Here is a 25,642-nt window from a genome sequence, read left to right as displayed (position 1 = left end):
ATGAGCCGTCTAAATAAAGGTCCTGATCTCTCTCTCTTTTTTTGTATTAAAGTAATGGAAAAGGTTTGGCCAACAAACATGACTGTTAAACCCGGAGATAAGCCCCCCGAAAAGCCTTTCGATATCGAATGTCCTGGCATGTTGTTTGAGTCAGTATTCAGAAAACACTGAAAGGGGTTTTTGACAGAACTGTATCCAGTAAAATTAAATAATGAACCAATTCCAAGGCCACGAGCTAATTTTAGTTATTGTAGGGAGGTTAGCCGAAGTGACATACTGTACACATTAATGTCCAACTAAAATAGTGCCGTTATCACTGTGAAAAATGTCCTAATCTGGATTTAAAGGATTAATAAACCCTCTCCGGTAGGAAAGTGTCACATCGTTAACATCAGTTCATTATGATTAGTGCATTCAGGGAGGGACTCCGTCATGACATGTTTACGTAACATGATGAGATGAAAAAAACGGACTAATTGAAAATGACATATTTTCTTCTATATCAAGGCGCATTGGTGTTTTTGTGCTTTGTGCAATGGAAAACTAACAAAAGGAAAACAGGATAGTTGTGATTAAATCATAATCCACTGGCAAATTTGCAGCCAGTTTAACTCATAATTAGGTCAGTTTCAGAGAGAGTTATTACCTGCTAATGCAGCAATGAGCAGATGTATTTTCTGCAATTTGATTTGCCTTGAGGATTGATTAGGGATGGTCTGTAACCGTTTACAATCATTGTTTGAAGTGTCTTTTTCTTTATAGGATTATAACAAATATTTTTCAGACAGTCAGAAACTATATTTGGTCCCATGGTTTTGACATGATTACTGTCAAATGCTTTTGGTGAAACCCACTTGTGCTCATTCTGACCTGTTGCATTCATTTCTGCCTGAGTGCAGAGATCTATAAATGCCTTGTAGTGAAAGATTGTCGTATGCGCATACAAATTCCTTATTATCCTCTTGTTTTAGAGGACAAACCATTTGAGAGAAATGTTTACTCTTTACTTTTTTTTTTTTTTTTACTTGTATAAACAATTATAATGATTAAAGATACATTTGAATAAACCCACAGATACACCAGGCACGAATAGACTCTGCAGACTCCATCCGTTTTTTTACGTCATTGTTTTGCTTTACTTGAACGGTTTAAATACCGTTTCGCTTCCCTCTTACCTGAGCGCTGTTTCCAGCAGCAGCATCCAGTCTCAGAAAAGCTCTTTTGAATCCAACTGCATACTCTCTGCCCTGCACCAAACGACACACAGAGAAAGTTAGCGACTAGCTGATGAACATAGTGGATCATTTAACAACTTATGAGTCCGATATTTCCCTCGGGAGTTATCTGTGAGCAGGAGTTGAAAGGAGAACGAATATTGGAGTTTATCAGGTGGACACAAACTCTAAATTATCTCATGCCTGATGTGAAAACAAGACCGTTTACGAGCAATTTTGTTTGTTTCAAATTCATAGGATACTTCAGCGTTGTGTTTGCAGCAAGTTTCGGTGCCTCCGCTTGGCCAAAAAACGAGATGGTTGGAGTTTCAAAGAATAAGTCAATTTTGAAATGAAAATCAGTTGTTTCTCAGTCTGTATGTGTTAAAAATAGAGAAATGTGATACAAAAAAAAAAAGATTTGTGGATATTTAATAGATGTGCCGCGTGTGTAATGTTAGATACAAAAAAAAAAAAATGTTTGTGCTCCAAGGAGAAGGTAAACAGTGAGAGAGAGAGAGCGAGAGAGAGAGAAAAAAAGTGACAACTACGCTGCTGAATTTGTTGCTTGACTGACTGACATTTCTCATGATAAATTCATGGTAAGGACATGGCTGAGTGACTCTTGGGGCGTGGGTTAATTTGTCAGGAGGCCTACTGAGCTATGAGTGGTGGCGCAATGACAAAGCAGAATGTCACCATTTCGTTTTGGGAGAGAGAGAAGAAATAGGCCGTGAAATGGCTGACTCTTTTGAACCAGCACACATGACGCCAGAGATATGCCGCGCTCACCTGCACATGTCTTCGGCTGTTGAGGTTCAGTTAAATCTATTTTCAGCTAAACTCAGTGTTGGCTTCCTCCTTCTGTCGGGTTGCTTTTACGCACAAAAAAAAAAAAAAAAAAACACTTTCGCGAAAGATAATGGTTTCGGTTAAAATGGTCACTTGATTTTGCCCATCAAAGTTACCACTTTCTTCGAGTTCCTTAAAGTTATACAACTTCTATCGCCATGGCAACAATATCTCTGTACTTTAGCTTTTATCTAGCTATGCCCTAAAGCTCTCTTTGCACGACTGCACTTTCAGAAAGCATTTTGCGTTTTTTTTTTTTTTTTTATATCTCTATTCTATCTTATTAATACATTGTCTTGTGTTTAATTTGATCTGTTCTCATGCATTTTATTTGTTTTTATATATTTTTTATTACATTTTAACATGTTTTTATTTTCCTTTATATCTGTTTTTATGTGGAAACACTGCATGTCATTTTCTTGCTGTAAAGCACTTCGAGCTTCAAACTATTCACCAAACCCAATAACAAGCAACAACTCAAATCATCTCGACATCGTCTGGTACCGGCATGAAACTTTAACACATTTTACTGTGTTAGGAGGCAGTGGGTATTTCATGTAAGGTCAAAAGTCATTAAAGGACAACACACCCGAGACACCAAATTGTTGTTATATATACGGCTAGCGGCAGCCTGTTACAGCAGCTCCCACCCCCCCGAGTGTGTTTTGAGGACAGATACAGGAGATCATTCCTGCCGACCGCAATTAGACTGTACAATAACTCACCTCTGGCAAAATAAGACTGTTGTTTGTATATAATATATATAGATATATACTGTACTGTATACACTGTGCATTTTATATTTTATATTTATATTTTATACTTTTACTGCTATTTTATTGCTTTTCTATTGTTCTATTATTATTATTGCTTCTGTATGCTGCTGTAGCGAAAAAATTTCCCCTCGGGGATTAATAAAGTAACTACCTAACCCTAACCTAACCTAACCTAACAACAATATCGCTTAACTTTAAAACTCAACTTCCATTCGTAATAAGCCGCTGGCACAAAAGACTTTTGGGGAAATTTTTAGAGGGAGATAGTCTTAGTTACTTTGTACTTTTCAGATATATTATTACAGGAGAAAACATTTGACATCGTTATTGATCAAACCAACAAACAGCATAAAAAGTAAAATGCCTCCCACTCTGAAAGGAACCGAAGTTGTATGTTTTTCTACTGAGGGTTTCATTCTTTTCCACTAGAAACATATTCATCCATTCTATGCTGGACTTTTATTGCACCGTGTTACTGTTCTCCCCACTTTCATAAATATTATAAATACTTCTCTGAATATCTGAATCTTTGAACAACTGTGAGTAACGTGTATTTTGGCTGGATGATTTCTTACTTTGACAAACTGAACCGGTCATGTGCATCTCTTATCATATCGACTCTTAACCTTTTTAAAAAATGTTTTTAAGTGCACGAAGTCCTTAAAAAAAACAAGTGTAGTATTATTTTTCCGAGCGCTTGTCACTGAACTTTGTGTCAGACATTCGAGGGGAAGCAAAAGGTACACGAGTGTCATTAAGCACGGCAATAATCACCATGATACATTAACCATGAGCAGCTATGGTAATGGGGCTGAACATGACCTGTTATGCCAATGATGTCATTCATTAAGCTTAATACTTTAAGTTTTAATTAGCGGATATTTCTGTCACTGTGCTCGTCTTCACCTGGGTGGAAGCAAATGAGCTGAGAGGGATAAATACTCTGGCGAGAGAAATTACCTGGTGAGTCATATTGACAGGATGTAATCAGCCCTTCTTTCTCCAAGTAAAGCACGAGCAAAGGACTACACTTCATGGCTACTTTTATTTCCAACAACATTTCCCCCCATTTAGTTGCTTGGCAACCAGAACAGCAAAGCACACGCCACGTAATGCTCCTTGTAGCTGATGACCCGTCTCACTCATGCATTTGAGCAGGAAGAGATTGGATCCTACAGGATCTTGGCTTTCACCTGAACTTTTGTATTCAATGTCAGAGCTGGTGTTTTTCCAGACACCGTTTCTTTCAACTCCATCCGGGCGAGTTGGAAAGCAGGAGCTTTGAGATAAGCGGCCACTAAACTGAACATCAAGAGCCAAGTCACAATCCATGAAGTGCGGGTCAGCGGTGTCATGGAGGATGCTTTACCGAGATGGATGAGCACTGAGCCACTCATCATGGCCAAATGACGGCTTTGAAAACGATTGGAGCGGACCGGGTCTCCCGCCTCTTCGCAATTAGCCATAAACTGGCCGTAGCCTCAGACGTCAGGTTGCTGCTGTCTTGTACAAGCTGCCCACCCACAACTGCCCCATGCTCCCTCCACCATATGTCAGGTGTTTGCACCCGCTCGCCCCAGACCAGACCACAGTATCTCCTCTCCCACTCACGAGCACACTCCTCGGACAAAGGCTTAATCCAAACTGCTGTCCGAATATGGAATAGCCTCAGAGAGGAATGTGTTGGCCAGATAACAGACACTGGTCTCCAGGCCTTTAAGGGCTAGATGAATGGAAAAACCTCCTGACCACACTGTTAACAGAATTTGACTGTTGAACGGCAGTGAACCATGTGATTGGTCAGCCAATGTACTGTATACCTGGCTCCTGATCACAGTCGCAATCAATTAAAGGGAAAAAAAGACCCCACTTCTAATCAGTAGAAGTTTATCGCAGCATGTTTTGCATACTCTGCAACTTTGCAACATAATAAACATATTAGAGGAGAAAGTACGATAATTTCCTTGGAAGTTTGTCAGCATTTAAACATGTTTTCATCAATGGAAAAACTAAAAAGTGCCAGACTGTTACTATATAGAGGAGAATATTTAGTCAAAGTATGAAGTCTCTATTATAGGAGAATTATTTTGTCGATTTGTCAGCATATATACACAATATGACATCCGTTACACTTTGTAGAGTACAAATTGCAAAAAAAAAAATTAAATTTAAATGTTCCAAAGACATGTTTTGGACTCGTTATCTGAAGTCCACAAGCTAAAAACCATCATTAAAGTTGTACTTACACATGGTGCCACTTCCTAATTACCGCACATTCACACTGAGCAGCTGAGGGGTCAAATGCCTCGTTCAGGGACAAACACTCTGGAACTCAAAGTTAATACAGACTTGAAAGGACCAAAAAAAAAAAAAAAAAAAAAAAAATCGGGTTTGCTCGTGGTAAAATGCCCATTTAGTAACCCATATCATTGTTACATTGTAGTGATAATGACTAGAGGAAGAATAATAGAGTGTCTTTTCTAGTCATTGGAAACTGAGACAAGGGACCGTCTTATTACTTCTCATCAAAAGAGACCATGACAGACTGAATCCTTCTAATCCTTCTTCACAAGAGTTCAGAGGAGTTGCGCAGCCATATGCAGGTCACTGTGTCCTTACTCTGGAATTAAAGAGCACAGCGAATGTGCTGTGATTAGGATGTAAAGGAAGTCATGAAAGTAGCAGTCTCCAATCATTTGTTTCCATAGTTATAGCCCTCCAGTCAGTTTCCAAGTCGCAGATGATTCTCCCGTTTGTTTTAGGTTTAGACTGAACAAATATCAGATGCATGCACAGTTATACGAGTCCTCTCCAATTCTTATGCTGAAACATGAGATTTAAATATATTTTTTTTTAATAATATTTCATCTGTTTTATTTAATTACTTATCAAAGGAGGCCTAGAGGCTCAACAGTGCTCATTAGTTTAAAATGTAAAAAATTAAATAAAAGGAAATCAGCGGAACAATTGGACGTGATAAAATATATCTCGATGAAGTTACATGAGATTTCATTAATCATCCCTGGACCCCGAGGACCTAAAGTCACCCTCCTTATTCCTTGGTGGGTCCCAGCCCTTAACTTCCAGCCCAGAGCAAAAAAAATACAACTTTTTATTTTGTTCAGCTCTTTTGGTGCCTGCATGTTTCTTTTCCCACCTTCAACAGTGATAACTAATAATAATTTAAAAAAAAACTTGTTTTAATCCAATGGCCAGGCTACCTTCCCAACTGCATCTCTGAAGTATCAGGATTGGTTCATCTTTTCATTTAGTTATCTCAATTATCAATCAAGCGTGATGATTCCCCGCTGCTGTACAGATGAGGGGTTGCGTTGAGTTTATTCGACACTTTTAATGAGTGAGATGAGCAAGGGAAAAAATAAAAGAAGAGAACAATTATTGAGAGTCTCTGAACCCACAGAAGTGAAATCAATGAGATGCCTGATTTTAACATTGAACCTGCATGTTTATTTTTGGAATAGATGAATATCACTTCTTTCATTTTTTTTTTCACAAGCTGCTCTGAATACATAAAAAGGGGGAGGCCGTCTTCCCGGAGCATTCAAATTCTGATGCACACCTAATGTACCCACACACGCTCACATCCAGTCTTTCAAGCCTATAATCGAGTTAGCACAAACATAATCACGTTACTGTGGCTTCTCTTTTTCAGTGTTACATTTATATGCCAGGCTGTTGTTAGATAGGTATGCTTCATATGCAGCGTGCTGCCACTCTTATTTCTTATTGAAATATTATTTGAAAAAAAAAAAAAAAAAAAAAAACGGGAAAAAAACAACACGAGAAGTGTCTCAATCCAGCCGCTATTATACTCCTCCTACACATGCACAGACATTGATTATGATTATGTAGTGATTATGCACTCTGCATGCCAGCCACGCAGCAGAAGAGTGGAGGGGAGCATTAAGGGGCTTGGCGACTGTGGGACCCCCTGCTGAGATGAGAGAGGAGGTAAGAGCCAAGGAGAGGGGAGTGTAGAGAGGGCTAACCAATCGGCTGTGCGCTGGGAACGGGACCAATCATGGCTACTGCTCGGGGCTCTGTTGCTCCCTGTTTCTCTGGTAATTCTGCCTTTTTTTTTTTCTTCTTACATCTCCATCTTATTTACTTCTCTCTTCCTAAACGCTCTTTCTCCGCAGCTCTTACCCCCTTTTCTTTTTTTCTCAGCCTCATGAATCGTACCACGAGGCGACACACACACACTACACACACACACACACACACACGCACGCACGCACACACACACCTCTTTTTAGTCACCTACCCTAACCTCCATCCTCCAGAGCACACACCCCTCCAATTTCTCCTTCAAGCCCACCTCCTCCACTCAACGCTTTTCCTCCAACCCTTGGTTTCTTATTCAGTGGCCACCCTGCTTTTACACAGTCCACTCCCCCTCCGTCAGATTATTATTCTGTCTGCAGTCACTAAGGAGATGCACACACCATCCATCACAATGTACAAATTCTCAGCGCGCAGATTCGGTTGGCTCCTAATTAAAAAGCCTTTCCACTCGTTTTCTTGGGAGATAATTAGACTTTCATCTCACCAGGATGCCACGTCCATAGATCCATTCTCTTCTTCCAGGAGGCCTATAGGAGAAAAAAAAGAAAAAAAATTCAACGGTCTTTAACCACTCTCCTCTGGGGCACCAGTCAATAATTAAAGAGATCTTTCCTTACAAAACAAAACAAAACAAAAAAACCTCTGCCTTAAGTGAGCTAAATGCGAAAAAGACTAATATATTCAGCTTGTGAAGAAAATTAGTTAAAGGGAATGGGAACGTTTCTTTTACATGAAAGGTCGAGGCTATTCTTCGCACGCGGCTTCCTATAGCTGCTTTTCTGACTTAAAGACATTGATTTTTAAGTGGCAACGCCGATACGAGGGTCCATTTATAGCCGCGCACCGCCGCGTCACGGCGTAGCCCTGATGTGAGCTCTGAGGCCGTGGAGCTTTGGGCCTGATATGAGACAGCTGGAAGGGTTGAATTATTGAAGAGCACGGACCAGCTCTGAAACACGGGCCGTGTCCTCGCAGCTGCTCTGTGTGCTGAAGCCGACACTTCAGCAGTTGTCAGACGTGTGCAGTTAACAGGGTCCATCTGTTATTGAGGCGTAATGAACACAGTCATAGCCGTGGAGAAATGAATCACTGCCATGTTATTGGAGTTCGACAATAGCAACGATTGTGCCATCCATGCGGTGGAAATGGTAATAATTGTGATATTTGTGATTAGAATGATGATTAGGACGCAAGATGATGGCAGCGGAGATGATGGCGATAATGAAGGCGGTGTGTGTCTGCCGTGACGATGACGGTGCACAGAAGAAAAAAAGAAAAAAAAAACACGGTTCGGAAAAATCAACACGTCGATAACGTTCACATTTTTGCCCATTATGCATGCATGGAACAAAAAAAAACATTTGCATATTGGCACCGGACGGAAGGACCCGTGGGCCCGGAGAAAAATAACAAAACATTAAACTCACTGTAGCTATAATTGTTGACAGTTTCATGTAAACACCTGCCAAATTGAAAACTCATCATTCTAATGTAGAACAGAGGCAGCGTTGAAAGGCATGCAAGACTGTAACCTCCAAAATCAATAGCCGGCCTGCCTTTCATTACATAAGTGAAATTTGTATTCATCTCAGAGATATATATTTATCCCACTTATACCCTTGGCTCAGGAGCAAATTCATTTAGTAATGATTACCTGACTCAGGTAAAACCAATTTCCATTCACTTGTTACCCAGAGTTGGCGACAAGGGCGCAGCCAGGGTCACTTTTCAGCAGTTTTTTTTTTTTTTTTTTTGCTGGTTGCAGGCGCACCATCAGCACTTGATGTCACGGACTCTGCGTGCGTGCGTGCGCACGTGTCGGTATGTGCTCCGGGCGGATCAATTTGCTTTAAGACCGTCAAAGTAGATGCGTTGCAATGACACAAACGGCGGTAGTGCATCTTGGCTTTAGTGCTGTAGCTTAGTTTGAAGGCTGTCAGCGAGGCTGCGTGGGCGTTCGGCAGTCTCGCTCCCCTCGAGAACTGCATTCAGATAAAAATACTCGCAGCCCTCATGGATGCCGAAGGGGTTGTGGTGTGCATACAGTACTTTTCAACGTGAAACTTGGATAACTGTAAAAAAAAAAAAAAAAAAAATATATATATATATATATATATATATATATAATTTATTTTATTTTTCTGAAAGACGGAATGGTGCCTGGTTTAAGAATACGCGTTACTTCTTCTTCAGCCAAGAAGGAGCTGAAGTTATTTCTGTCAACATGAAATATTTTAGCCCAAAGGTAGAAACCAGCGCATTAAGTCATGTTTAAGGTACCCCTCCTCCTCCAGGATACCTGACTAGGAACCTCTTTTTGTGTCAGGTAGAAGATAAATCAATTTTTTTTTTTTTTGAGATATGCTGCCTTCCTCGGCAAAAGCAGGTGATCATCATTTGCGCTACATTCTGCCAAAACCCAAAATCATTAAACTGGTTTCAAGGGAGAAACAAAATGAAACACTAACAAGTGATAAATATGTATGTTGTTAAAATAAACGCAAAAAATAAAACAGCACTATAAACGTACAGAATAAAATGATTCCAAGGAGGGATTTTTTTTTTTTTTTTTTTTTTTTCACAAAATGGAATAAAAGGGTGAGATGTGGGTTTTATCTTGAACTTCCACTTCACATCAAGGTGTTGGAAAAGTATTATTCTCTTTCACTTACATGTGTTTTTGTATGTGCGGGAACAAGATGAAGACATCAGGATATAATCTTTTTACACATAAATGATTGAAAGGTTTACTTTCATAGCATTCCTATAAGACGCACACTACAGTATGAGAGTTTGAATCCCTACATTTTTGAGATACGTTTGTGTTGTCTGGATTTTACGGCTTTGCACTAAAACGTGAGTAGAGATAACATGTCGGACAAAATGTAAAACAGATTAAGATTCTAAAATAGTGAGTAAATTGCCTTTTCAATGTTTAGCAATAATCTTTAAAACTATATGGTGTGATTTAAGTTTCAGACTTTGTAATGCTTAATTAGACATTTAAGGGACAGTAACAAATGGCACCATTGACATTCCATAGATAACAGACTGTACATGCGTTTTTTTTGTTTTCCTCAAACAATACGAATCTACACAAAGGACCAAAAAAAAAAAAAAAAACCCGCTAAGGACTGTGGCTCCCAGGCGAAGCGCCAACCCCAAGAAATTGGAGGTGGGCTATTTTATTCTCATTTTATCCAAACATATTTTTCGAACCATCCAAACACAACTGAAAGAGGCCTAGGGGGAATCCACATTTTAATACCAAATCTGGTGTGTTTTATTTTAAGTAAGGCACTGGTTTTATGGTTGGGGAAAGAGTATAGGGAGTAACTTTCAGCCCTTTTTCAGCTCTAGCAGAAGTGAAAAAGACTTAATGAAGTTTATTTAACTCCTCAGGCTCATCGAGATAAAAAAAAAAAAAAAAAAAAAAAAACAGTTACCAGCTGCACCCCACAAGGCTACATTTAAAATTTCACAGATCATAGGTTTTGCTCGCCGTTTCATTTATGCAACTATTCAATTTGTTTCTCCTCCATTAAAGAAGAGTGGATATAATTGCAGCTGACGCCATCAGAAGTAATTTTGTCCGGCGTCGCGATGTGTCTTTGTACGGTGAGATAATGTCAAACACAGCTTTGATTTTAAGTTCGCGCAATTACCGTTTGAATTAAGGGTTTCCTAAGCCTGCACATCAACAGTTGTTCAAAATTCCTGCGGTTTCAGTTTTAAACATGTTGCACCCGTACCGGTGAGGGTACAACGTGACATCTTGTTTCCGTACAATTACTGGAGTTCGGGTCTGTGATTGTTTAGTTAGGCAAGTGTTTACGCGAGCGTTCATCCTTTGAGATGTTGCCGGAGTTCTCATTAGCATTGACATCAGTAGAAGTAGCGCAGCATCACATGTTTGATCTGTATCAATTTACTTTACCTTCGCAAAGGGAGTTCTGTTACACACGTTGTGGCTAATACGTCAGTTTCTTTGGTTTGTATTTGTGAAACCTCTATCAAACACATATTGCTCAGATGTCTTCTGAAAGTGGACACCATTTTCTTCCCCATTAAACAACCTATGGCAGTGGTATTGGCTCTCTCCGATCTTAGCTCCTCTCTAATTAGCTGCTGTGAGCATCTGACAAGAACAACAACATCTTTGTTGCTCTGCAGGGGGTAGCAGAGGGTCAAACCACATCGAGCTAGAAAACAGCACAACACACTCCAGCTCAACAGCTAAATTTAGCTTTCCAGCTAAACTCGTGTGAATCTGGAGGACCACAGTTTCTTGTGACATATGTTTGCAATGATCCACGAGTGAACACGGATCTCCCTGGAAAAACCATAAGAAAGCCGCCTGTTGCCATGTCAGACGCGCAACTCGCCCAACAAGGATTTATTCTGAATAATGAACAGCGCGAGACAATTTTGGATACGGAGCACTGTGGTGCATAAGGCACATTAGCCTTTGGTTTTGATTCCTGTCCTGCTTAAGGGAAAGATGTTCAAAGCTCTTCCACGGCAAAATGCCGCTCGCTTTCAAAGACCCCCTGCTGCTCGTGTCAGAGCACCAGTTCTCTCTGTACTCCATAAATTAAAGTTATCCCAAATGTCTCGTGGCATGAAGTGAAGCTTCAATCCTCCGCACGCATTAATTAGGACTGTAACACAACCTCGCTGTATCCTCATAAACAGCAAGTGTTTTTTTTTTTGTAACAACTTCCGTGCCCTTCCCCAAAACACTGTATTAACTTTGGGTGATCTACATTACAGTGTTGGCAATGCGCCAGATGTTGAAGCTATCATATTAAACACTACGTGTCTCCGTTTTTTGTTGCTCTCGATTAACATCAATCAGGTGGAGTACAAATAAGTTGCGGTCAGAATTTTCGGTAAATTTCCTTTTTTGGTGATCTGTGTAATTGTTGGTATCTGCGATACAAAAAAAACCCCCGGCTTTGTTAAATACAATATTGATGAAAATACTGACCCTTGGGGATTTACATTATTGCATATTCCCACTACAGAAACCCCAGAGGTGAGAGGATTGATTACATTTTCCTGTCTTCTCTTGCCCTAATTAAAGATCTTAGGGATAGCCCCCCATGGGAGGACTAACTCAACTGTTTCATCTGCACATCACATCTTCCTGGTTCACGCCACAGCGGCACACCTCGTCTTTTTTTTTTACCAACGGACATACATATATACTGAAGCTCCTATACAGTAGACTGAATACAGTGTGATTTGACCGCACACAGATTCTATATTTGGCAGGTTGATGGGAAAGCACTCCTGCGGCGTGTGAGAATAAAGTGCACCGGGAGACGTCCACGTGATTTCTTTCTGCACTCTTCGCAGCATGACATCACGCATTACTTCCCTGTGCGAAGAGCTGGAAACGACACAGTCCACCACAGCAGAATATGCAATGAAACTGTCAGGAAAAAAAAAGTGACAGAGGAACAGAATTATCATAGCTTGTTTCCGCTCATTTAAAAACCCATACTGCACGACAATGAAACAGATGGCGAGGCATAAATGTTTGTCGATTCCATTGATTCGGCGACAGGTGCCAATCAAAGTGCTGCCGCTGACGACTTTGATGATGACAGAACGCAGAGTTAACATGCTTCGTTATACTCCCTCATTATCTGGAGAGACGCACGCCAGCGAGTTTCGACAAATAGACCTCTCGCCTTCACAACAGCTTCATTTGAATCCAAATCAATAATTCTCTCTCCAACCTGAAAGAAAACAATGATCAGAACAGGGACTACAATACTTTCAGCACTCCAGAGGACCTTTTCTTTTGCTTAGCAAGAAATAGGCCTTAAATTGAATTTGGAAATCAGCGTGGCCAAAACAAAATCTTTACTAAGCAAATGAGTGTGCATTGTCTTTTGGTATCTGAAGTCAGTAGGGAGAGGAGAGGTGTCCAACCTTGATTGGAAGCTCTATTGCCAACGAAACAATTCAATTGTGGTTCACAGATTGGTAATTTGTCTCACTCGTCCAAATAATTCCTCCTGCATTCATTCTAATTAACTTCAATTGAACCGGTTGTGTTGTAGGAAGCAGTGGAAACAGTGCTCAGTGCTCACAAGATACTGAGGCTGATTTCATTACTTTGCCCTAAATTCTTTTCAATATTACATCCCAATTGTATTTAAGGACCGCCTGAAGTGAAAAATTACTTTGAAACAGGACATTTCAGCCATTATGTTATTTCAGCACATGCTCAGAACAGTGCTCAGTGCAGCAAAGGACATTTTTGATTATTTTTCACTTCATAAATACGTCATGGCCAAACGGCATTTGATTTACGACTGGAAAATAGGACACATTTCAAACTTTGATAATGGTGATAAGTTGTTGAGCTCCAAAGAAAATTCAGGGACATTTTTTAAGACTTGGAACAATAAAGATTTGATTTAGAGCAACCATTTCTGAAAAAACGAACAATGACAATGTGGGCTTTGTGGAGGCACCTACACCTACTGCTATTTCAACAATGTGTACTGCGATATTTTTGCGTGGCTTCAATTTAAGGACGACAAATATCGGTATTTTATTTGATAGCTTTTCAATACATTGTTCTTCAGACAGACCCATTTTGATGAAGTAAAAATGACTGAAGTAAAATGTGTATTAAATTGCCTGCACTTATATAGCACCTTTTTACCGTAGCGCTCTATAAAATGCTTTACAAATGGCGGCGGAGCTGCAATGTAAAGTCCGCATGCAATTGGAAGCAATTTAGGGTTCAGTCTCTTGCTCAAGGACACTCTGGTATGCCGACAGCAAGATCTGGGATTTTAAACGCTAATCTTACAATAAGTAGGCAAACCGCTGTACCACCTGAGCCACAGCCGCCATTGTCCTACCTTAACTTTTACAATTTAATTTGTTTGCGGGATAACATTTCATTTGCTTACCAAATGTTCTACATATTCTTTGTATTTGTAAAGCAGGAGTCTCCAAACAGTAGCTCGTGAGCTACCCGGAAGCTTGATTATATATGTGTATTGACAATCAATTTGTTATTGTTCGCATAAAAGAAGCTTATTCAGCTGGTTTGGTGGAGCTCAGCTATGTGAATAAATGCTGAAGTGTCCAAGAGCTACATGAGTAACCCTCAAACACTTTCATTTGTCAAAGTAGCTCTCAGAGGAAACAAGGTTGGAGACATACACTACAAACAAGGTTGTAACATATTGAAAACTTAATTTTCTTTTAGATTAAACAGATGTTGACAAATTTCTCCTTTGAGGACATCATTTTTATGTAAAAAAAAAAAAATCTCAACATATCCAATTTCAGTTTCTCAAACTAGAACTGGAGAAAGTTTGATATTATGTGTTTGAAAATGACATGAATTAATATATTTAATATCAAAATAGTTGTAGATTAAGTTTTTGTTGTTCAAATAAATAATTAACGCACAAATTGTTATTGACATACTATCTCTGTATCTGTCACACAAGAAATGCCCTGCATGTAATTTAGCTGAGACAGTTTCACATTTACAGTTTCAGCAGTCCCTTCAGGAGAGGTTAGAAATTCTGTCTTTAGCAGCACATCTTAACATCATTGGGGCCTGTCTACATTACAAAGACTGGATTGACACTTGCATTCCTCTGTTGTAGAATTTCTAGTCTAAGTTGTCAGGATTCTTGACAAATTGCTTCACAACCAGCCAGTTAAAAAGCAGCTGTTATCTTAGCTGTTAGGCATCAGCATGAACAGCAGCAAAAACAAAAAAAAAAAACTTTTTCTATTGTTCGGGACTGTCCACAGACACGCTGTAGCTCACGAACAGCCTTCCTTTCAAATTATTATCACTACCTGTACGCTGTCGTGGGTTCATGGGGCTCAGAATACAAAACTCCATAAAAATACCTCTCCAGGAATGTCAAAGTGTTCCTATTCTTCCTCATGTAAATTGCAGGGATCTATGATGCTTTGTCACAATTGAATGTGACAACAAGTCACAAAAAATAAGTCTAATCACTCTACTACTTAAAATCCCTTTTATTTTTTTTTACTTTTATGAAAACAAATCACGTAAAAAAACAAATGACTAAATATAGAGAAAGAATATTTGTATCAGGACATCAATCTCTCTCACGAGCTCGCCAGATATTTGGACCAAATCTCAAATCTAAAAAAAATTCTCGTGAATTTTGAATACATATCAAACGATTCTTCAACTGATAGGCCCCTTTTAACTTAATTTAAACATCTGAAAGACATCTAGAAATAAAACAGGTGAGCGGAAGCTGTTGCTGTACAATTTTCTGGTAATGCGTGGCATCAACTGTAATGTGTTTTTTAAGATCTTATAATTCAATATTGAAACCATTTATCTAAAGAGACGTGCAGCATAGGTTTTTGGCATCAGCAGTCAGGCACGAATGGGTGAAATGACTCCCACTGTTAGAGAATGGACCCTGAACTGTTTTAAGACAGGCATTAAACTACAGAAGACAAGGATTAGATGGTTCTACACTGCCAGTGCAAGCATTGTTCTTGCTAATGAGCTCTTTTTCTAGTATCATTTTCTCTAAGTAGGTTATTTACAAACCCACTGATGGTCATTACTTACCAGCTAAACGAATTGCAAACTTTACACGGCAAATGAAACCGATTGATACTCAGACTTTTAATCCACTTTCTATTTTGAGAAAAGAGGTCATGTAATCTGATAAGAGAAGAAAGAGAAGAGAAGAAAGCTCGGCGTATCTTAAAATTTGGGCGTGTTTTTAAATTTGCTGATTAACTGGCGGTTTGTTTTTATTGATTCCGGGCGGTCTTGAACCTCTAAAGCTATACAGTTGCTACAAAAATTGTACACCACTGACTATATGAGTGATGTGATAGTTTCTCATTTATGCCCTGTTTTTTTGGGTTTTTTTTTTTTACAAATAAAGTACAAAAAGAAACCAAGGTCATAATGACAGATTTGAGCTTTCCAACAAAAGTACAGCTTCAGTGCACCTTCACCGGTCTTTTGACAGACATCCAGGCTCCAGATTACAAGTCAGTGAGCAATTAAACCAAATATTCCTGCTTTAAAGGCAAACATCGCACATCCCTTTCATGGCATGATTAACTGCAGAAGAGCAGAGCTCGACGCAGACACAATAAATTAATGACTTCACATCACAGCAGTGCAATAAAGATATCAACTTCGTAAAAAAAAAAAAATCCCCATTGATTTGCAATGTATCAATCACAAGTCAGCCGTAGACCAAGGAGCCAAAGCAAGTTATTGATTTGCAACTGAAAAAGGAATATCTTAGCAAAATGCCAAAACACCCGCAGGGAATTGTTCAAAGTTAAGACAACATGTCAAGTGATACGAGTTACTAGAATTACTTGTTTTTCCTCTATTTCTCCTGATAGTTTGACCCTGAAGGACTAATAAATGAGCTACTGTATATATCACTCTGCATATGACTTAATGTGCTTTGAAGCTGCTATTGGTACAAAATAATGAGCGTAAATTAGTTTCATTGAAATGAATATGATATTTGGCCGTGCTTACAAACTGTTCAAGTGAAAACAAAGTCAGGTAAAAGGAATAACAGCGAAAACATCAGTAACGGAGCCAAACGTTTCATTTATCTGTTTGTACAAGTTCTAGAAAGATATTTAAATTGGATGTACTTTTCCAATTATTTGATAACAATCCCTTGTCAAAAAGTCTTTGGACAATTCTTAAAACCCTCAAGGAATCGAATTGGAATTTATCTTATTTTGGAACAAATCCTCCAAGATTTATGGCTCGAAGACGGATCCTTGGGCCAAATTCTCCTCTGCTCCAAATTTGTTTTGGCACTCCGAGGGTTCAAGAGTAATTTTAAGATAACTTCCCATATTAATAAAAGACATGATGACATAAGACCTAAGAAGCAATTATTTACTCATTAAATGGGTTAGCAGGTTGGCCTAAAGCTGCATAGGCTAATTAATAAGGTAGTTGGCTCAATCCCTGACGGCAGACGGTATTCCCTCTGTGAGCCAGTGACTGAGGGCTTCCAAGTGTTACTTCTTTAGTGCCGAACAACACCGACACAAAGTCATTGACAAAGGCCCTTGACCCCAAACTCGTCTAACATAAGGCAAGTAATGGGTATTATGGTCTGATTGGGTTTCTCCACCTAAAAGGATTACGTTAAAAACTAAAAAGAACTAGTTTGATGTCAGAATATCATGCTGAGGACTAACACTAATATCCAGCAGGTGGGTGAGTGCGCTCGCTTCACTTTAACGTCAACAACCAAAGACTACACATGCTGGGAATGCCTTTGTTGTCTCTTTCAACGAAAATGTTCCTTTCTGCTTTTAAATTTTTTTTTTTTTTTAATGATGTGAACAGACACAGCAAGGTGCAGATTGGTGCAGTTAGTGTCACCTTCAATAAATCAATAAAATAAAGTTTTCTCCATCATGCCATTTTTTTAATATTTTGAACGTAAAACTTTTTTGTTTGCCTTAAGTTCTTCAGAGGGATTATTAAAAAGCCTTATAAGGTATCGTATTTTGGAGAGATGTAAGAGTGTAGGGCTTATTTAAAAAAATAACACGGGCTGGTTCTGTATATTATTATCAAATACCTTGAAAAGACCCAAATCAATAACAGATGAACCAAAGTATTTCCTGGATAAAACCTATAGAGGATATTCTTCTGTTTCCTTGCTGCACGTCTTTACCACCTCTCTCGTCAAGTCAGTCGACGTTGTCGTCTCTGCGCTACGAACATGGTCACACACACTGTCACTAATTCATCAAAAGTGTTGTTAAAATACTTTGAATAAAGAATAAAAACACAGTTGTGCAGCTGTTTTGTCAAATCAAAGAGAAGTGTTTGTGAAGAGTGAGAACTCATAGGAACTAATGGGCTGAGTTTCACAGACAGCGGAAGGTTGTAACGCCTCTTTGTTTATCTTGGCTTGCTTTTTTTGTTGTTTTGCTTTGTACTAAAGTTGTAAATGGGACCTGATACCTCATACTATGTTTGGTTAAAAAAAAAAAAAAAGTCTAGAAAGTGACATTAAAACACTATAGATCACAGTAACCGCCTCACTGCTTGCATAACACTTGCAACTTGCAACACATCCTGAACATACTGCCACTGTTAAGTAGAGCCACGTTGCAATTGGCCGCAATTTCTTTTTAAATCCCAAAAAGTATCAAAAGTGAGTATAGTCGAAAGTAAGGCTGCAGTGCCAGCAGTGGAAAACACATCGTTCGTTTAAGTTTACTCTCGGGCTTTATTGACAATCTAAAAAATGTTGACTTCTTTTCAAAGTTAATTTCTATCCCTAAATTAAAGCTGGTAAAAATGCATGCCATCTCTTAATATGGCTGCAGTTTTTAATCGTGAAAGATTACAGCTTTGTATAGCTGTTTTTTTTTTTAAGGTACTGATCAATACATATTTCAGTTCATTCAGGTAGTGTAGCAAAAATACTTCTATTTAATCTGGTTAAAGAATGTTTAAAGCCCTCTTCTCTGACTCATAACAGTCACAATACTTAAGTTTATGCGGTTTGCGACAGTTTTTATTTGTTTCCATTTTATGACTAACTGTTGGACTTCAGTCCCTACCGGAGTGGCTTCATAGAGAAGGTCTAACAGCACCACTGTCACTATTTCAAAGGCTGGTTGTCCCTTAGCAACACCAGGGAATTAAAAAAAAAAATGAAATATGAAAACAGTTAATCAGTCAGCCCATCAAACAACTTGAATTCCACCTCAGCATACTAAGGTTACTCCTCCCTAGATACCAGCGTGTCTTATCAGGACGTTTCAGGCGGCTGGGAATAGAAAGAGAAAAAGAAAAGCCCGACGTGCCCCTGCCAGTGCTGGAAAAAGTGCCTCTTCTTGCTCTCTTATGCGTGAAGAGGATTTTAAATCTCCAGAGTAATACCTGTGGTTTTTGTGATACATTTACCAAGATGGTTTTTTTTTTTTCCACTAAAGACATTTCAAACCACCCTTAAAACATCGTTTGAAGATGTTCGGGGATCAGGTTTGTGCAGCAGTTGGTTGTAAAAGTTTTTTTTTTTATGTGCCAACGCTATATTTACAGGGAAATAACCCCACATCCACCTCATTTTCTTCGAGTTATTTTGCTTTTATAGTTTCTTCCCTATTATTTAAACAATTCAGACACATCGGTGGGCTGTGAGTTAGACCATAACCACTTGGAAATCTGATTTAAAGTAGTGGTCTTCAGACTTGTCATGCCGGGTACAAGGCTGCAGCTTTATTATTAGACACACTGTGTCATAAAGAGAATTGCAGAACAGCTCTGTGTGGTTAATGCTTCAGCCCCATCCTCTGGATCACCGGCACAATTACATTGTGATTGACTTAGCAGGATCACTAAAGCTACTGATGAGCTCTGCTCTGTCGCTTCCCTTTGTCTAAACAGCATTTTCCCCTCCCAGCAGAGTGACCTTAATAGACCCGCGGTACGTGAGGTGCATCTAAAACCTTTACCGAGATGTTTGAATTTATCGCTTGTGACAACAAAAGAAGAAGTGAGGAGTGATTTCAATAAATGGAGAGGGCAGCACAGAAATCTAGGTAATAGAATTAAGGAACCTTGTCCCAGATGTAACTTCGCAAGGGACTTTTAATGTACTGTATTTTCCTCTAACTTAATCCCCAAGTCCAATTTTTTTTTTATTGATGTGCTTGGGGGTGTTCTTTGCACAACTTTATTCAAATGAACTCCTGAGAGATGGATCTTCTTTACGTGAAATGGAAAATAAATAAGAATAATGTGTAATTTCCTGTTGCCATTTTTCATATGTTTGGCACACAAGCTACAACCTACTGTATCATTTATCATAAAACTATGTACAAAGGAGAGTACGTTATACTTTATTACATACAGTATCAGGAGAGTGTAGGGTGGGCATACACGCTGGCTAGGTTGAGAATATAACATTGTATTTTATTGTCTTTAGACAGATGTAGTTTATGCGATGGAAAATAAACTATCCGTTGGCAGTTTGCACATAAAATGCACGTCAGAGAAAAATATGCCTTGACTTCCATTAGTGGAATAGTCCTCAAATGCCATCAGTAATCACGATGCTAAAGAAAAGATCTGGAAGAAGGTAGCTCTGATATTTTGCCGTGCAGATAACTTAAATCAAACTCGAAAGCAGAGCTAACAGGCTCTCGATTCTTCAACTGCTTTCTGAACAGATTTTGTGCAGAGCAGAATGAACAGTGAGGTTGTACTCCCAAGTTCCTCCCGAGCATTCATCCACCCACAGACAGAGCTGGCTCATGACAACAAACCATTATGTGGTCTCACACTGTACGGTTTTCTCCGCTCTGAAACTTGCCTATTTTCTCCCCCAACAGGAGCACCAACGCAGCGTACATGACATCTAACTGGGCACTGTCTTCCTGCTACTTAGAAGTCTGACTGTTAGTTAGAAGTGCATGCATGGGTTTATCTTTAATCCGGCATGTCTGACAGTCTGTTCAGCAAGCTTCAACTAAATGAAAAAGCAAACACTGAATGGCCCCAAATCCTAGTTTGCAGGGGACTCAAACATTCAATCACAAATAATACAGCTGTATCTAAGCTCCTGAAGCCTCTGTAGAAGGCTGACTTACTATGCAGATTTGCTGACATGATCTCAAGAGCTGACATGACGGGAAGTTAAAATAATAATAAAAAAAAAAAAAACGGTTTATACAATGAGTTGGCTCAAATGAGGTCTTGTTATTGAATGACATTGGCTTTCCTTAACATATGTGCATAGTATGTAAAACTTTGTATGGAACAGGTATTGGCAAGAGAGATTTACCATACAGTAAAATGCAATGCAGGCGTTAATGCTGCCTGAAAACATGAGAATAACGAATAAACTAGCCGCTGCCGCACATAATAAGAGGCAGGAGGTGTTGTTGTTGTTATTTTACCCCTTCCGTCAGCATTTCTAAGCCGTTTCTGACTTATCTAGGTTAAAATCGAAATGACGACCCGCTAGTTTATTTTCGTTAGGTCTTGATTAATTTTTAGACATATTTTAAAATATTCTGTGTGGGGATGGAGCTTAAGCTTTCTGTTTTCATCTTATTTGTTATGATTAAAGTTCAGCCACAATGAAAACATACAGAATTAATGCTGTGTTTACATTGGTATATATATTACTGCTACCATACTGTGTATTAATCAATTAAATCTGGATTATTATGTCAACTTTTTTTTCATTCACAAACACTTCAAAGGGATTCAAACAATAGTTTAAAGCATGAGCAGTGAATGGTCCAGTTGGACACTAAACTTGACATTGAAGGTATGTCAAATAAATTAGCATTTAGCTTGGTGATTGGGATTTCTTGGCTACGCGTTAAAGGGGAAATATTGGCTATATCATCTCCTATTTTTTATAAGTTGATGAAAAACAAACTTTTCAGGTGGGAGTACTTTGTTAACTGATGTTGGTTGATAGACTTAGGTTGCGTTTTCTCTGAAGACAGATCTGTTCCGAGGAACAGTCCATCCTGTGCCAGCCAAGAGATTTTTTTTCTTGTTCTTGTGTCGGACAGCTGGGATTGCAGTTTACCTAAATGACATTTTACCCCATTTATTGCCTTTGAAAATCGACTTTTTTCTTTTAACAGACCTGTCAATTCTCGCATCAGAACTTCTCCATGGGCATCTGTGTTACACAAGCTCCGGACAAACCTTCGAACCATCTGTTTTGGACACTGTGGAAAAGAGTAAAAAAGAGAGCTAATAGACAAAGCTGGCATTCGGGATGATAAAAAGAAAAAACTCATTTGTTCTGTATTCATTTTTTTTTTTTGAGAGGGTTAAAAAAAAAAAGTGAACTTGTTTTTGAAAATGAAATCTAACAACATTTTTTTTTTACTGTGACGATATTCCCTTGAGTGAGCATCTTTCACTGAGCACATTTTAAACTGTTAACAGTTCCAGTGAATAGAGTCATATTCTCTGTCAAATCACTGTTAAAATACAAACTTCTTTTATTTTATTTTTTTTAAGTTTCCCTAAATCTTACCGAGTCCAAAATATGTAAAAGTTTAAAGAATTTTTTTCAACTCATACCACTAAAACTGTCTACAACAAAATTCTGTAAAAAAACAACATTTTTTTGTTTACATTATATATTCCAGTAACAAAAACACCTCATATATTACTGATGTATTTTGTAACTCACAAATATCTATATAGGTATCGGATTCAAAAAGCTAGTATCACCTGGGCTACAATTTGAAACATCCACTGTATATTGCAACAACATTTGTCAGCAGCTGTCAATCAGACGGCAGATATATTGTCCATCAGGTGTTATATACAGCGGCGTGATGGTTCGCTGATCCATGCATGCATCTTTTAAGATATCATTGCACTCGCCCATACTGACATTGTTTTTACCCTCTGAGACTACTACGAAGGACATTAAGAAATAACTTGAAAGTACATTGGTGATTTATGAAGTTATTATCAAAAAGAGACTGCTTTAGATGCTGTTCTTTAATTTGGATCAATAACACAGGTGACAGTAATAATACTCTCTCTTTCTCTCTCATCCATTTTCTCTCCATCAGACACCTGTCAAAATCACACTAGGACTTTCCATTGTTTAAGGAAAACCAATGAATAAAATATAAGTGAAAATTGTATTTTTCATATGAATAATGTAAAAGAGGGCACGCTGTTGGCGTCCACGTCTCAAGGTTAGACTATATTGTTAGTTTCCCTGCCTGGCCCCAGCTTTGTTCTTGTTTGGTACAGAATGACAAGATCTAATTCTATCAAGTTTTCTGTTCTAAGGGACACTTTTCCTCCTCTGCTGTGATATGCTATTCCAAGAACTTGAAAGAAAATCCCTGCATGAGGTATGTAGTGTCAAGGCAGTACCATATGGTACGACTTGGAGAGTATGCCAGAACTTTTCACCACAGTCTGTTTCTTTCGCTCTGTCATGATCAACCGCCTCCTACCAGGAGGTAAATTGAAGGAGCCGAGGAAAGGACTGATGGAACATCGCAACAGATTTATATTCTTAAAGGATTAAAGACGACACTCAACTGATGACTTCATGCCAAAACTGTTCTCCAAGGGAAATTCAGTTGATAAGTGAATTGTAATCAAAATCCAACGCATTAAGTCGGAAGGTTTGCGTTCGTCATTTGTTTCGTCTTTGATGGGCCAATAATCTCTCCGTTGGGCAGCAGGTATGAGTGAACTGTCTGCGACAATCATACAATTTATTTTTATGAGCAAAATCCAGCAGGGAAACCAAGGATTTTTCAAAGAAGCCTGCTTCTATTTCCTGTATTGCTTCATTAGTAAACAAACCTGTAGCTATGGGCACCTTTCATAAGAACAACATTTTTGATGTTCTTGTAAACCCAAGATTATTAATATTTGTCTGAGGCAAAATCTAAAATGTTGGCTGTGAGTTACACAGTAAAGGTACTTTTTGGACGTATGCAGTGGAGAATGTAATAAACCTTATTCTGGCTTACTATTAGTCTCTATTTTACACGTTATGAGCTAACATTGGCTGAATGTACAATTAATTTTGGTTTCTGGCTGGACCATTTGATTTTTACAAAAGGTTAAGGCTCAGTGTAGACTTTGTGTCTTCTGAGGGACTACCTTTGTGGAGCACATCCTTCGAACGAGCCAGCCTCTTAGTTTGAACACATTGGATTCAGAAAGTATTCAGAAGATTTAAATATAATTTTGCCCAGCAATAACCCATAGTGCAAAATGAAACTTTAACATTTTCATAAAAACTCAAAAGCAAAAATTTCTCATTTACAAAAGTATTCAAACCCTTAATTTATCACCTAGAAGTCCCTTCTGGCAGCAATGGTCTTTACAAAATTTGGGTACTTTGGGTGCATTTCGGCAGTTTAACCCTTTCTTCCGGGCAGATCCATCCTCAGGCTCTGTTAAATAGGAAGTGTCTGTGAACTACACCCCCCCCCCCCCCCTCCTCCCTTAGGTCCCTCCACAGATGTTATACAGGGCTTAAGTCAGGGAGCACTGGGCCACTCAAGGACAGCCCTGTCCTTAAACCACTCCAGCATTGTTGGATGCTTTGTGTTATTGCCAAGCTGAAAGGTGAACCTCTGACCCAGTCTAAGGAGGCTGCACTCTAAAACATGTTTTCTGCAACGATCTCCGTATTTGGCTGCATTCATCCTTCCTTCAATTCTGTAATAATAATGGTATTATTAAGGCACTAAGCAGTGCCTGTGGTGCGTAGAGGTCTGCTTTAAAGAGTTCAATATTTTGACCACAGAATCTCTTTGCTTAGAGTATTAGAGTCCTTTAAACGTTGTTTGGCAATCTCCAAGCTGCCGTAAGCCATAAAGGCCCTGCCGCTGAGACGGTCATCACTTTTGAAGGTTATCACTTCTCTCGATCGTATTCATTGGAAATTCAATCTTCGGTACAATAGCAAGTCCGCAAATAGTGAAAGAGTCTGAACCTTGTCTGAATCCACTATATATGGACTATCAGCTTCTATCAGCCTGACAAATGTGAATGTCTGTCATTAACTCAGTGAGTGAGGGAGTGAAGAACGGACCGAGTGATGAAGTTACACTACTGGACACACGGATGCTGTGTAACCGACTTAAGTTACAACCTTAGTCGGCTGAATACTGTGGCTTCCCGTATTTGTTTAAAATTGTTGATGGGTCTTAAATCTTATCATTTAATATCAAGAAATTGCCTGATTATTTTAATCGATGTAAATGATCTCTTAGAGGAAAATCAAGGTGCTCACATCTCCATGAAAATTGGCAAAGATTAGGGGTTATGAAGTATGCGGGGGGAAAAAAATTAAACGTGACTACGTTATATATGACATTAGCCTTGCTGTGAAAATCAATTCATTAAAAAGAATGTAAGACATTTGCACTCTAAAACAATAAACATTACTGTCCTCGAGTATAAATATTGATACATGATTATTATATTTTCCTGCTGACATCAGTAGCATGAAGGCATAACGCAAGTGCCAAGCAGATGTCAAATAAAACAGTGTGAAGGCTCCATCATTAGTAGATAGTACACTGCAACAAAATCATACCTGGAACAAACTGAATTTGTGTCAAGCTAATTACAGCTGCAGACACATGAGAAATAAAGCTGAAAACGGCCTGAGAAACAGCCAGCAACAAGGTCAGCTCAGACAGCTTGCTGACATTTGCCGAACACAAACGTACTGTCCATCTACTGTAAAAAGCACAAGCAGTACCGTCGACCGAAAGCACAAGCATCAAATACGTACCTTGGTTTCCTGGCACCTGCAGAGTAAATTAACCACTTGAGAGAAGTCACTGCGATCCCGGGGTGCCAACAACAAAGCCGGGTTTCTGCTTCCACTCTTGAAGTGGTCCTGTGCGGGCATCCTGGTGGAAATAATGAGTACAACTATTGAAAACTTCCAGGTCACAAAGTCACACAGAAAACCTGCACACACAAAAAGCTGGATGTTAGCAGTCCAGCAAACCTGGACAAAAAAAATAAAAAATCTGGATGTTAGTAGTCCAGTAAGTAAGCATGATAGCAAGCAATAGCCTGCCACATAGCTTTCGTGGCTATTTAGTGAGTAGTATGATACTTTCTTGTTAGAATACTACAAATTGACCACGATGTTATAGCAGATTCTGTTTACAACCATA

General features: G+C 38.9%; 1 protein-coding gene across 4 annotated transcripts in view; it reads right to left on the bottom strand.

Annotated features, from left to right (window-relative positions):
• The window catches only part of LOC138211068 (teneurin-3), a 185,607-nt gene that overhangs the window by 156,654 nt on the left and 3,311 nt on the right, over nt 1-25,642 (bottom strand). The window contains exons 3-6 of one of the 4 annotated variants that reach the window (XM_069170649.1): nt 25,249-25,369; nt 21,595-21,679; nt 7,413-7,455; nt 1,176-1,247 (exon numbers count right to left, since the gene is read on the bottom strand). The gene's annotated coding sequence lies outside the window, so the exon portion shown is untranslated. The remainder of the gene's footprint in view (nt 1-1,175; nt 1,248-7,412; nt 7,456-21,594; nt 21,680-25,248; nt 25,370-25,642) is intronic. The other 3 variants (XM_069170650.1, XM_069170651.1, XM_069170652.1) reach the window with 3 other exon arrangements.

This window comes from Embiotoca jacksoni, unplaced genomic scaffold, assembly GCF_022577435.1.
Source record: "Embiotoca jacksoni isolate LCO1_2020_lvr unplaced genomic scaffold, fEmbJac1.0.p SCAF_5, whole genome shotgun sequence".
In the NCBI taxonomy this organism is placed as follows: domain Eukaryota; kingdom Metazoa; phylum Chordata; class Actinopteri; family Embiotocidae; genus Embiotoca; species Embiotoca jacksoni.
This window is presented reverse-complemented; position numbering and strand designations above follow the sequence as displayed.